The following is a 7,511-nucleotide window of genomic DNA, read 5'->3' on the forward strand; positions in this document are numbered from 1 at the left end:
CTCATAACGTTCAAAGTACAGAACGTTCAAAGTACGCAATGTCCAATGTGCGGAATGTTCGTTCTTGTTGTCCGAGCTACAGAATGTCCCAAATATCAGTGGTCAGCGTAAGGTCATCAAAGGTCAGTGTGAGTTGAAGCTTAGGTGAAGCCTGTTTGTCGTCGCCTAATGTTATCTTCTGACTTTGAACTGAACATTTTCTAGACGAATAAGCATTGATGTCCCGCGCTGTACGTTTTGTTTATCATTGATCCGCGTGTCCGCGTGCGGGATGCCAGAGATAGTGTGCAAATGATCTGTGAAATTTCCGTTACCTTTTGAACAAGTAGAAGCCCTCTCAAGGCGGCTGTTCCCCCCCTCGCCCCTCCCCCAAATCGTGAAAGCTGATATAGAATAGCACATTGCTAAACTTTGCTGGTAATTCAATCAAATCTTGCTAAAGGTTGTCTCAAATGCCTCCTGATGTGCATGAGAATCTGTACCTGTGCGTGCACGTGGTACCGGTGCGTTACCGGCGGCAGTGTGCCGACGATTTGACGGATTTAATGCGGTTCGCGAGAGCGTGATGGTGTAGTGTGCATGCTGGGCGTTTAAACGTTCAAGTTTTCGGCCGTGGAAACATGGGTGGGGAGGAGATGGTGCCGGTTGCTGGTGGCCGGCGAGGTGGTTGCTGGTGGCCGGCGTGGTGGTTGCTGGTGGCCGGAGTGGCCATGCTCGACGTGCAAGTTATCGCTGAATACAAGATTGGCGTGGAGCGGGGCATTGGACGCGCGCCGCGCGCCCTGCTGTGTAAGCATCGTGGGATTGCCCGTTGCTGTCGTGGGATTGCTTTCCCCTGCATCTGACCGCCGGTGTGTTTGCTGTCCGGTCACAATTCCCGGTAGGGGCCCGCGACCCGCTGAAAGCCGTGCGATCAGACCCTTTTCGCGGCGTTCGCGCTCGATTGCCACATGCGACGCTTTCCCCAGCTAGCACCTTCGGTCAGCAGCCGGCGACTTCAGCCAGAGGGGTGTGCCGGCGTCTGCCTGGTGGATCCGCAACGGCTGGCGAGCCTCGAAACCCGTCGCCGCCCTCCCGAGGCCGTGCGTCAGGCAATGCGCACCGGTCCGCGCGCGGAGGCGCCGGCTCAGGCGGACAGCGTGGAGCGCGCGCGTGCGCTCCGTCTAGAACGACGAGAGCAAGACAAGGGCAGCAAGGCAGGTGCGCGCGGACACCCAGCATGTGTTCCGTAGCGAGTCTGCGTCTGGCGAGGTTCGGATCGGGCCGTGACGACCGACGAGATGGAGGCATTGAGAGTGAGCACCAAAGACTTCTCAGCCTAGTTTCACATTGACACTCGGACCTGGACGGTTGCTTAGAAGCGGGGGACGGCAGGTGAGAAGCGACCACTCGGCTTGGAATCAGTGCGAGAAGCTGGAATCCTGGCTGCGGGACGACTGGTTACAGCTGAACGACGAGCGGTTGGACGACCCACCGCATGGACTCGTTCCCCCAATGCCAGTCCCATAGGCCAACAAGGTGCGAGTCATGCTGACCATGCTGAAGTTCAACTGCCACGTGACAGCCTGCACCGTTGACCCCTTTGTTGCGCCAGCCGCCCGCGCAAGTGACGTTGCCATGACTGGTGTGTGGACGTCGTGGATATGCGGCGGACATAAGCCGCACCCCCAGCTGTAGCTCGACCGGCGGCTGCAGCCGTGTCTGACGATCATGGGTCGCCGGTGGCGCTACTGCCTCGAGCGGCTGGGCTTCGGCCTTAACGTGGGGCCTTCCGTGAAAAGGGCCCTGCTTCGTGCTGTCCTGACGCGTGACCCTGGCGTAGAGCCGGCCGTGTCTTCGTACGTGGACGACTTACCGGTCGACGCAGACCGGACCATAGCCGAGGACGGAAGAGCGCTTCAGACTCTCCGATATGGAGCGCAAGCTTAGCCTAACTGTAAACAGTACACCATATACCGACAAAACCAGGTTGCCACGACCTCAACTCAGCAGACGTTCAAGACGCCAATTTTTTCACAGCGAGGTATAGAGTTCAAAGGAACTGGGCCTGCCAACAAGTTTTCTAATTCAGGATAAGTAGAGCGAGCGAGATGCATCCAATGGACGAGTCTCAACTTCCCAACACGACGTGCGCGTATCATCTTTGCCAGAACACTTCCACAACGGATGCACTGCAATGCGTCACTCATCCCTCGTTGGGCCCGTGTTAAGAACAAAGCCGCCGGATGGTGGCTTCTCGGCAAACTCAGCAAAAAGTGGATACCAAATGAATGGGAAACGTGCCACCATCTCTGGTGTCATTATATTCTGACAATTTTTGAGAAGTCATCCAATCAACGAATAAAGGGAGCATCCCACCTTTCACCATGACCTTCTGGTCATGGTGGAAGTGACCTGGTCACCGTGACCTTCGAAAGGTCAAACAAGGTCACTTACCTTTAAGGATCATGTGACCTTTTGCTTTGTACGTATGTTAACGGTGGCTGGTCATTCGAGTCGTGTTGTCATTCCTGACTTGAATGACATTAAAGAGTGTGCCTAATTTTTTCGATTTTCCGAAACGACACCCCGCAGGTATTTCGACCAAGCTTTTCATATTGGCAGCAAGAGACGGTCGATTTGAGGCGCCTAACAATGCTAATCCAATATAATTGTGCTTTCATCCATTGTATCGATGACTGTATGCCCTTAACGGGTGTGAGCACAGCTTTTTAGCGGAAGCATTGCACCAATCAACGGCACGGAAACGACCAGTACGTGGGACAGCTTGTGGCGCATCCGAAACGGACTAAAACCACACGAAAAATTCATGCTGTCACAACCTGATAACCAGTTAATAACTATACATGTATCATATGTATATATCATACTATTATGGCTGTTATCATGGGCCAGTTGCTTTGATGCTAAGTTTCTTTACTTCTTACTGTTTGTTAGCGTCAACTGCCATGGTCATTTTGCTTCTAAAATTTATCGACTTCACTGGCGGTAAAAAACATCGCGACTGGAAAAGTGATTGCGACTGGAAAAATCGTGACACGAATTTTCCTTAATATAAAAGACGCGGCTAGGTAGAATTCGCCGTCGTTGTAAGCAAGACAGGCCTTCGGCTATATAGTACAATATTCGAATCACGCTAAAAGTTTTTCAGGGCGGAAATCTTGACAGAGTACAGTTCGAAAGAACCGTGATCTAAGCAAGTGCTGAGGCGTCTTATTTCATTTCTTTTGGCTTGGACGACTAGATGATAATTGGCAAATTTTCAACAACAAAAAAATTGACGACTAGATGAAAATAACGAGTCAAAACTAATTGTGAGACACTATTCACTGTCGGCGGTGTAACCTGTAGTGGCGAATGGGTAATTCTGCGATAAGCCTTTGTGAGGACAAAATGAGTGTTGATGCTCATGTCATGGAAATAATGCAGGAATACAATGCCTATTTAATGCTCGGAGTGATGAAACTAATAAGATGTTAACGCTCACTAATGTCTGTTGTCTATTTATCTCTGCAGGTGGAGAACTAAGAATGAGCAGCTGAGACAATACAACGCTGTTAAAGTTATACTCTAGGTGTCAAGCTTCAAAACATCATAAGATCACAATGTTGCCAACCCACCATGTGCCTAAATGTGCCATTACTTTAACTTAAGTACATATAAGGTGACTTTATGAACCTTTTTGAACACATCATGCCCAGTTTATGAACTTTTACAAAAGCAAATATTGGGCACCACTGGCAGCGAATAATGGTCAGAGAAATTACCACATGCTTCCAACATGCAAAGCATTACATTGCATTACAAAGCATTACATGCAAAGCATTACCTATACATTGTATGATTTTTTCATATGTAACATGCCCATTCTCTCAATCAATGTACCCTTGATTGCCATTTCACTGGGCAAGCCTTATCATCCCATGAATTTTGCAGATTGGAGTTACGAGATTCTAGTATGACGCCTTGATTTGTATCGATTTTAAACGCTGTTGTGTTAGCTAAAAGTCGCAAAAACCATTGAAATGCACCTTGGATTTAGCTTGGACGCACAGATACCTGTGTAACCATATCCCCTTGCACGCAGCTTAAGGCAATTTGTGAGCGATCCACATTATGCAATGATGGCCAGAACTGGCAGTGAATGGTTACCAGTGAACTTAAACTACATCTTACCTTACAACTTTTCAAGGGCCGATCCCCACATAGCTAACGTCTGTAAATTGCATTGTATGCTGTAAATGAAAATTAAGGAGGCGAAAACTGTTCCTAGAAGCGTATTTAGTCCAGCACATGCAAAAATTTCACTCGTGGTATAAGTGTGCTGTAAAGCTACCAGAATGTGCTGTAAAGCTACGAGCCCCAGTACCAGGCCCAGACCGAACCGCAAACGCAGCCACAGCCGCAGCCCAGCTCTGTAGGGACACTGCCTAGCGCCGCGCTGATCACGTTACGCACGCAACCGACGGCGATGTGGCCAAGGAGGATTCGAGTGCAGGGGCGCCGGAATTATATTCAAGTTGGGGTGAGAGGGAACTCCAAAATGCCAAAATGAGCCCTAAACCTTGATGAAAGGCCCTGACATACCAGAATGACCCTGTGTAAGCCACAATGGAGTTGCGATCTCGATAGCAAATAATGGACTGCCTACAGGTCATAACGGTCTACATGTCAAAATGGGCCCTCCAAAGGCCAGAATGGGTCCTTTTAAGATCAGAACGAACCCTCTTAAGGTCAGAATGATTCCTTTACAGGCCAGAATCGGCCGCCACAGCCAATAATGGGCCGTATTCTGATCAGAATGGGCCTCGACAGGCCGAAACGGACACTCTTAAGACTCTGAATTGCTCTTCTTTGGTCAGAAGGGGCCCAAAAACCCCAGAGCGAGACCTTCACAGGTCAGAATGCACTTCAACATCCTTACATTACCCCATTACCGTTCAGCATGGGCCCTTAACATACCAGAATCGATCCTTCACAGACCCTCCAAGTATGGGAAGGGGGCGGCAACCCATAGCTTTCAAGTTGGGGGGGGGGGGATACCCCACTGTCCCGCTTCCCCGGTTACAACGTCCTTGTTTGGGCGCAATCCCCCTCCCCTGGAGATGGCGTGTGCCCCGGGAGCGGAGGGTGTTGTTCAAAGTCGTTCGTTCATCAACATGTCAGTGATCCTCGTTTTTCAACAATATCAACGTATCAACAACAAGCAACTTTGCTCACACTACGAAGCCCTGACTCGTTCCGGCCCCGTTCCGTTTTACTTGTATGTTTACAGGACCCAGGTGTACCACCCACGTCACTTTCGTACTCGACACACGGCAATTTGACGACGGCGTGTTGTGTAACACTCCTGTGTGACCAGCAGCAGGCTCTGGGAGCGCGGGTAAAAAACCTCTCTGTTTCGGCAACTTTGCAGCGTATTTTTCCCTGTTGTGGAAGCCTTACATGTGCTGGAATATCTGCGCTTCCTGGAAACATGTGGAACAATTAAAGTATGTTAAATGAGTGATAAATTTCGAATGTGACTGAATTGCAGTCTTGCTGCCATTTTACATAAAAATAGACACTGTTTGACGTTGCCAGCACATATTGTTATTATAACGACCATTATTGGATCCATCGGCCTATACACCTCGCACCTTATCCAGACAGTGGCTTTAGCTGGCATCAAACAATCATCAATGAAGTTGTGTGCACGAACACGGGTTTTGATTTGTATTCTTTTGGGTGAGTCCCTGCTTTCCCCAACATCCAATCTGGCTTCCCCAACGACGTGTTTGCTCCCCCCAACCTTCTGGAGCCCAAATACATGCAGTACATAAGACTAGTGAAGGCCTCGTGAAGGCCTAACTAGCGAGGCCTAGTGAGCGCGCGGCCGCAAATGCCTGCTCGCTGCACGTTGGCGTGGACGCCAGCCTCTTGAGCACGCGGCGCGCTGCCGCGCTGTGTGAGGCCGGCAATTGCACGGATATTGGCCGGGTGGGCACAGGCAATGCTTATTCACACAAACTGTCGACAGCGCAAGCACGTTTGGCGCCCACCACTCGGCCAATTTGCTGATCGAGCCGCTGACAAGCTCAGGCAGCCAGAGTCCTTAGAGCGTCATTATCGGCTGCTGCTTCTGTCCATATTTCAGTGGGCTGTGGTCGCTGATTCAGCGCGAGCGAATGGAAGATGTCCGGGGGGCCATTATGAGGTTTGCTCATGGGAATTGACGGCGCGTCACATCGAACCAGACTACGCTGTTTTGACTGCAATTGACAGTGAAAAGCAACGTCTCGACTCTTGTGTAATGTAGTCACTTCCTTAGCGAATTTCGAAAGCGCGGGGCTTTGACCGCCAAATACCAGTGCTTGCAATGGAGGTAGCAAACGACGCTTGAAAATGGTTAGAAGATTTATTCATAATTCTTTTTGTTTCAATTTTCAAGTGGCTACAGGCTCATGTCCATTGCTCTCTCAGGGAACTTACCAAGTAAAAGAAGCATGCATTTTATAGGATAAAAACAAAAGGATGTATTTGAAAATGTAAAAGAAGTATGCAATGTGGAGTGCCTAAATAGCTGTGCAGTTGGCTACAAAAAACGACCTATCTTGGATGCAGCAGACGTTGGCTCTTCATCAGTCTGCAAAATTAGCCGTCGTTCCAGTTTGCTAGATCTCGAGATGAATAAAACACAACTTAATCCAGTGTTAGTTTATAAAAAGCAGGTGGGGCTGCAAGCTAGTAGCGTTACGTATTTTATGGTGGCCTTATATTATGATGACACCAAGTCCGTGTGCCTGGAATGAAAAATAGGGCTTCTTGATGTTAGTCGTGAAAATCAACTGAAGGAATACCTAGGTTCGAAAGCTTCTTACAATTTCTTGCTTCGGAACTGATAATATTGTAAGGTAGATTATGTGTATCCAAAATACAAAATAGGATTGGCGGCCCCATGAGGGCTTATTTGGGGAAACGAGCCTTACTTGGCATGGCGGGTTTTCAGATTTGGGAGCGAGGCGTTTACGGGCTTTCCCAGTTTCAGAAAGTGGCAGCTCTACCGTGCGAGTTAAGCCTTGGCGGGTAGGTCTCCAGGTGTGTGCAGCCTTGCCACACCGTCACCCACGCTCGTTCATCCTACAGCCCTGAAATGATCGAGGCTGGTCGATAGGGCTCTAATCCGAGTAACTAAACAACCGGTTTGACCTGAGACTGAGATTAGCTTCAGTTTTAAAGGCGTTTGTTTCTCCAAACGCAATACACAAGACAACGTGATTAGCTTAGCCGGTCGGTGAATGCGACGCGCGCTAGGCAATCGGTCAGAACACGAGGCGACAACATTTCCAGCAAAAAAGACGTGCAATCCAGCGATTGTATCTATTTCGACCCTCATCCAAACGTGATATCTTACGCCACAGTCGCGGCGACCTGCGGCGACCACGTCACTGATCCAGTGAGTTCCAAGGGCACAAGTCGCAGATCCGATCAGGTCCTGGCGACCAGGTCACTGAACTGATCAGGTCCAGACC

This window comes from Pollicipes pollicipes, unplaced genomic scaffold (genome assembly GCF_011947565.3).
Source record: "Pollicipes pollicipes isolate AB1234 unplaced genomic scaffold, Ppol_2.1 Scaffold_6686;HRSCAF=7923_pilon_pilon_pilon, whole genome shotgun sequence".
In the NCBI taxonomy this organism is placed as follows: domain Eukaryota; kingdom Metazoa; phylum Arthropoda; class Thecostraca; order Pollicipedomorpha; family Pollicipedidae; genus Pollicipes; species Pollicipes pollicipes.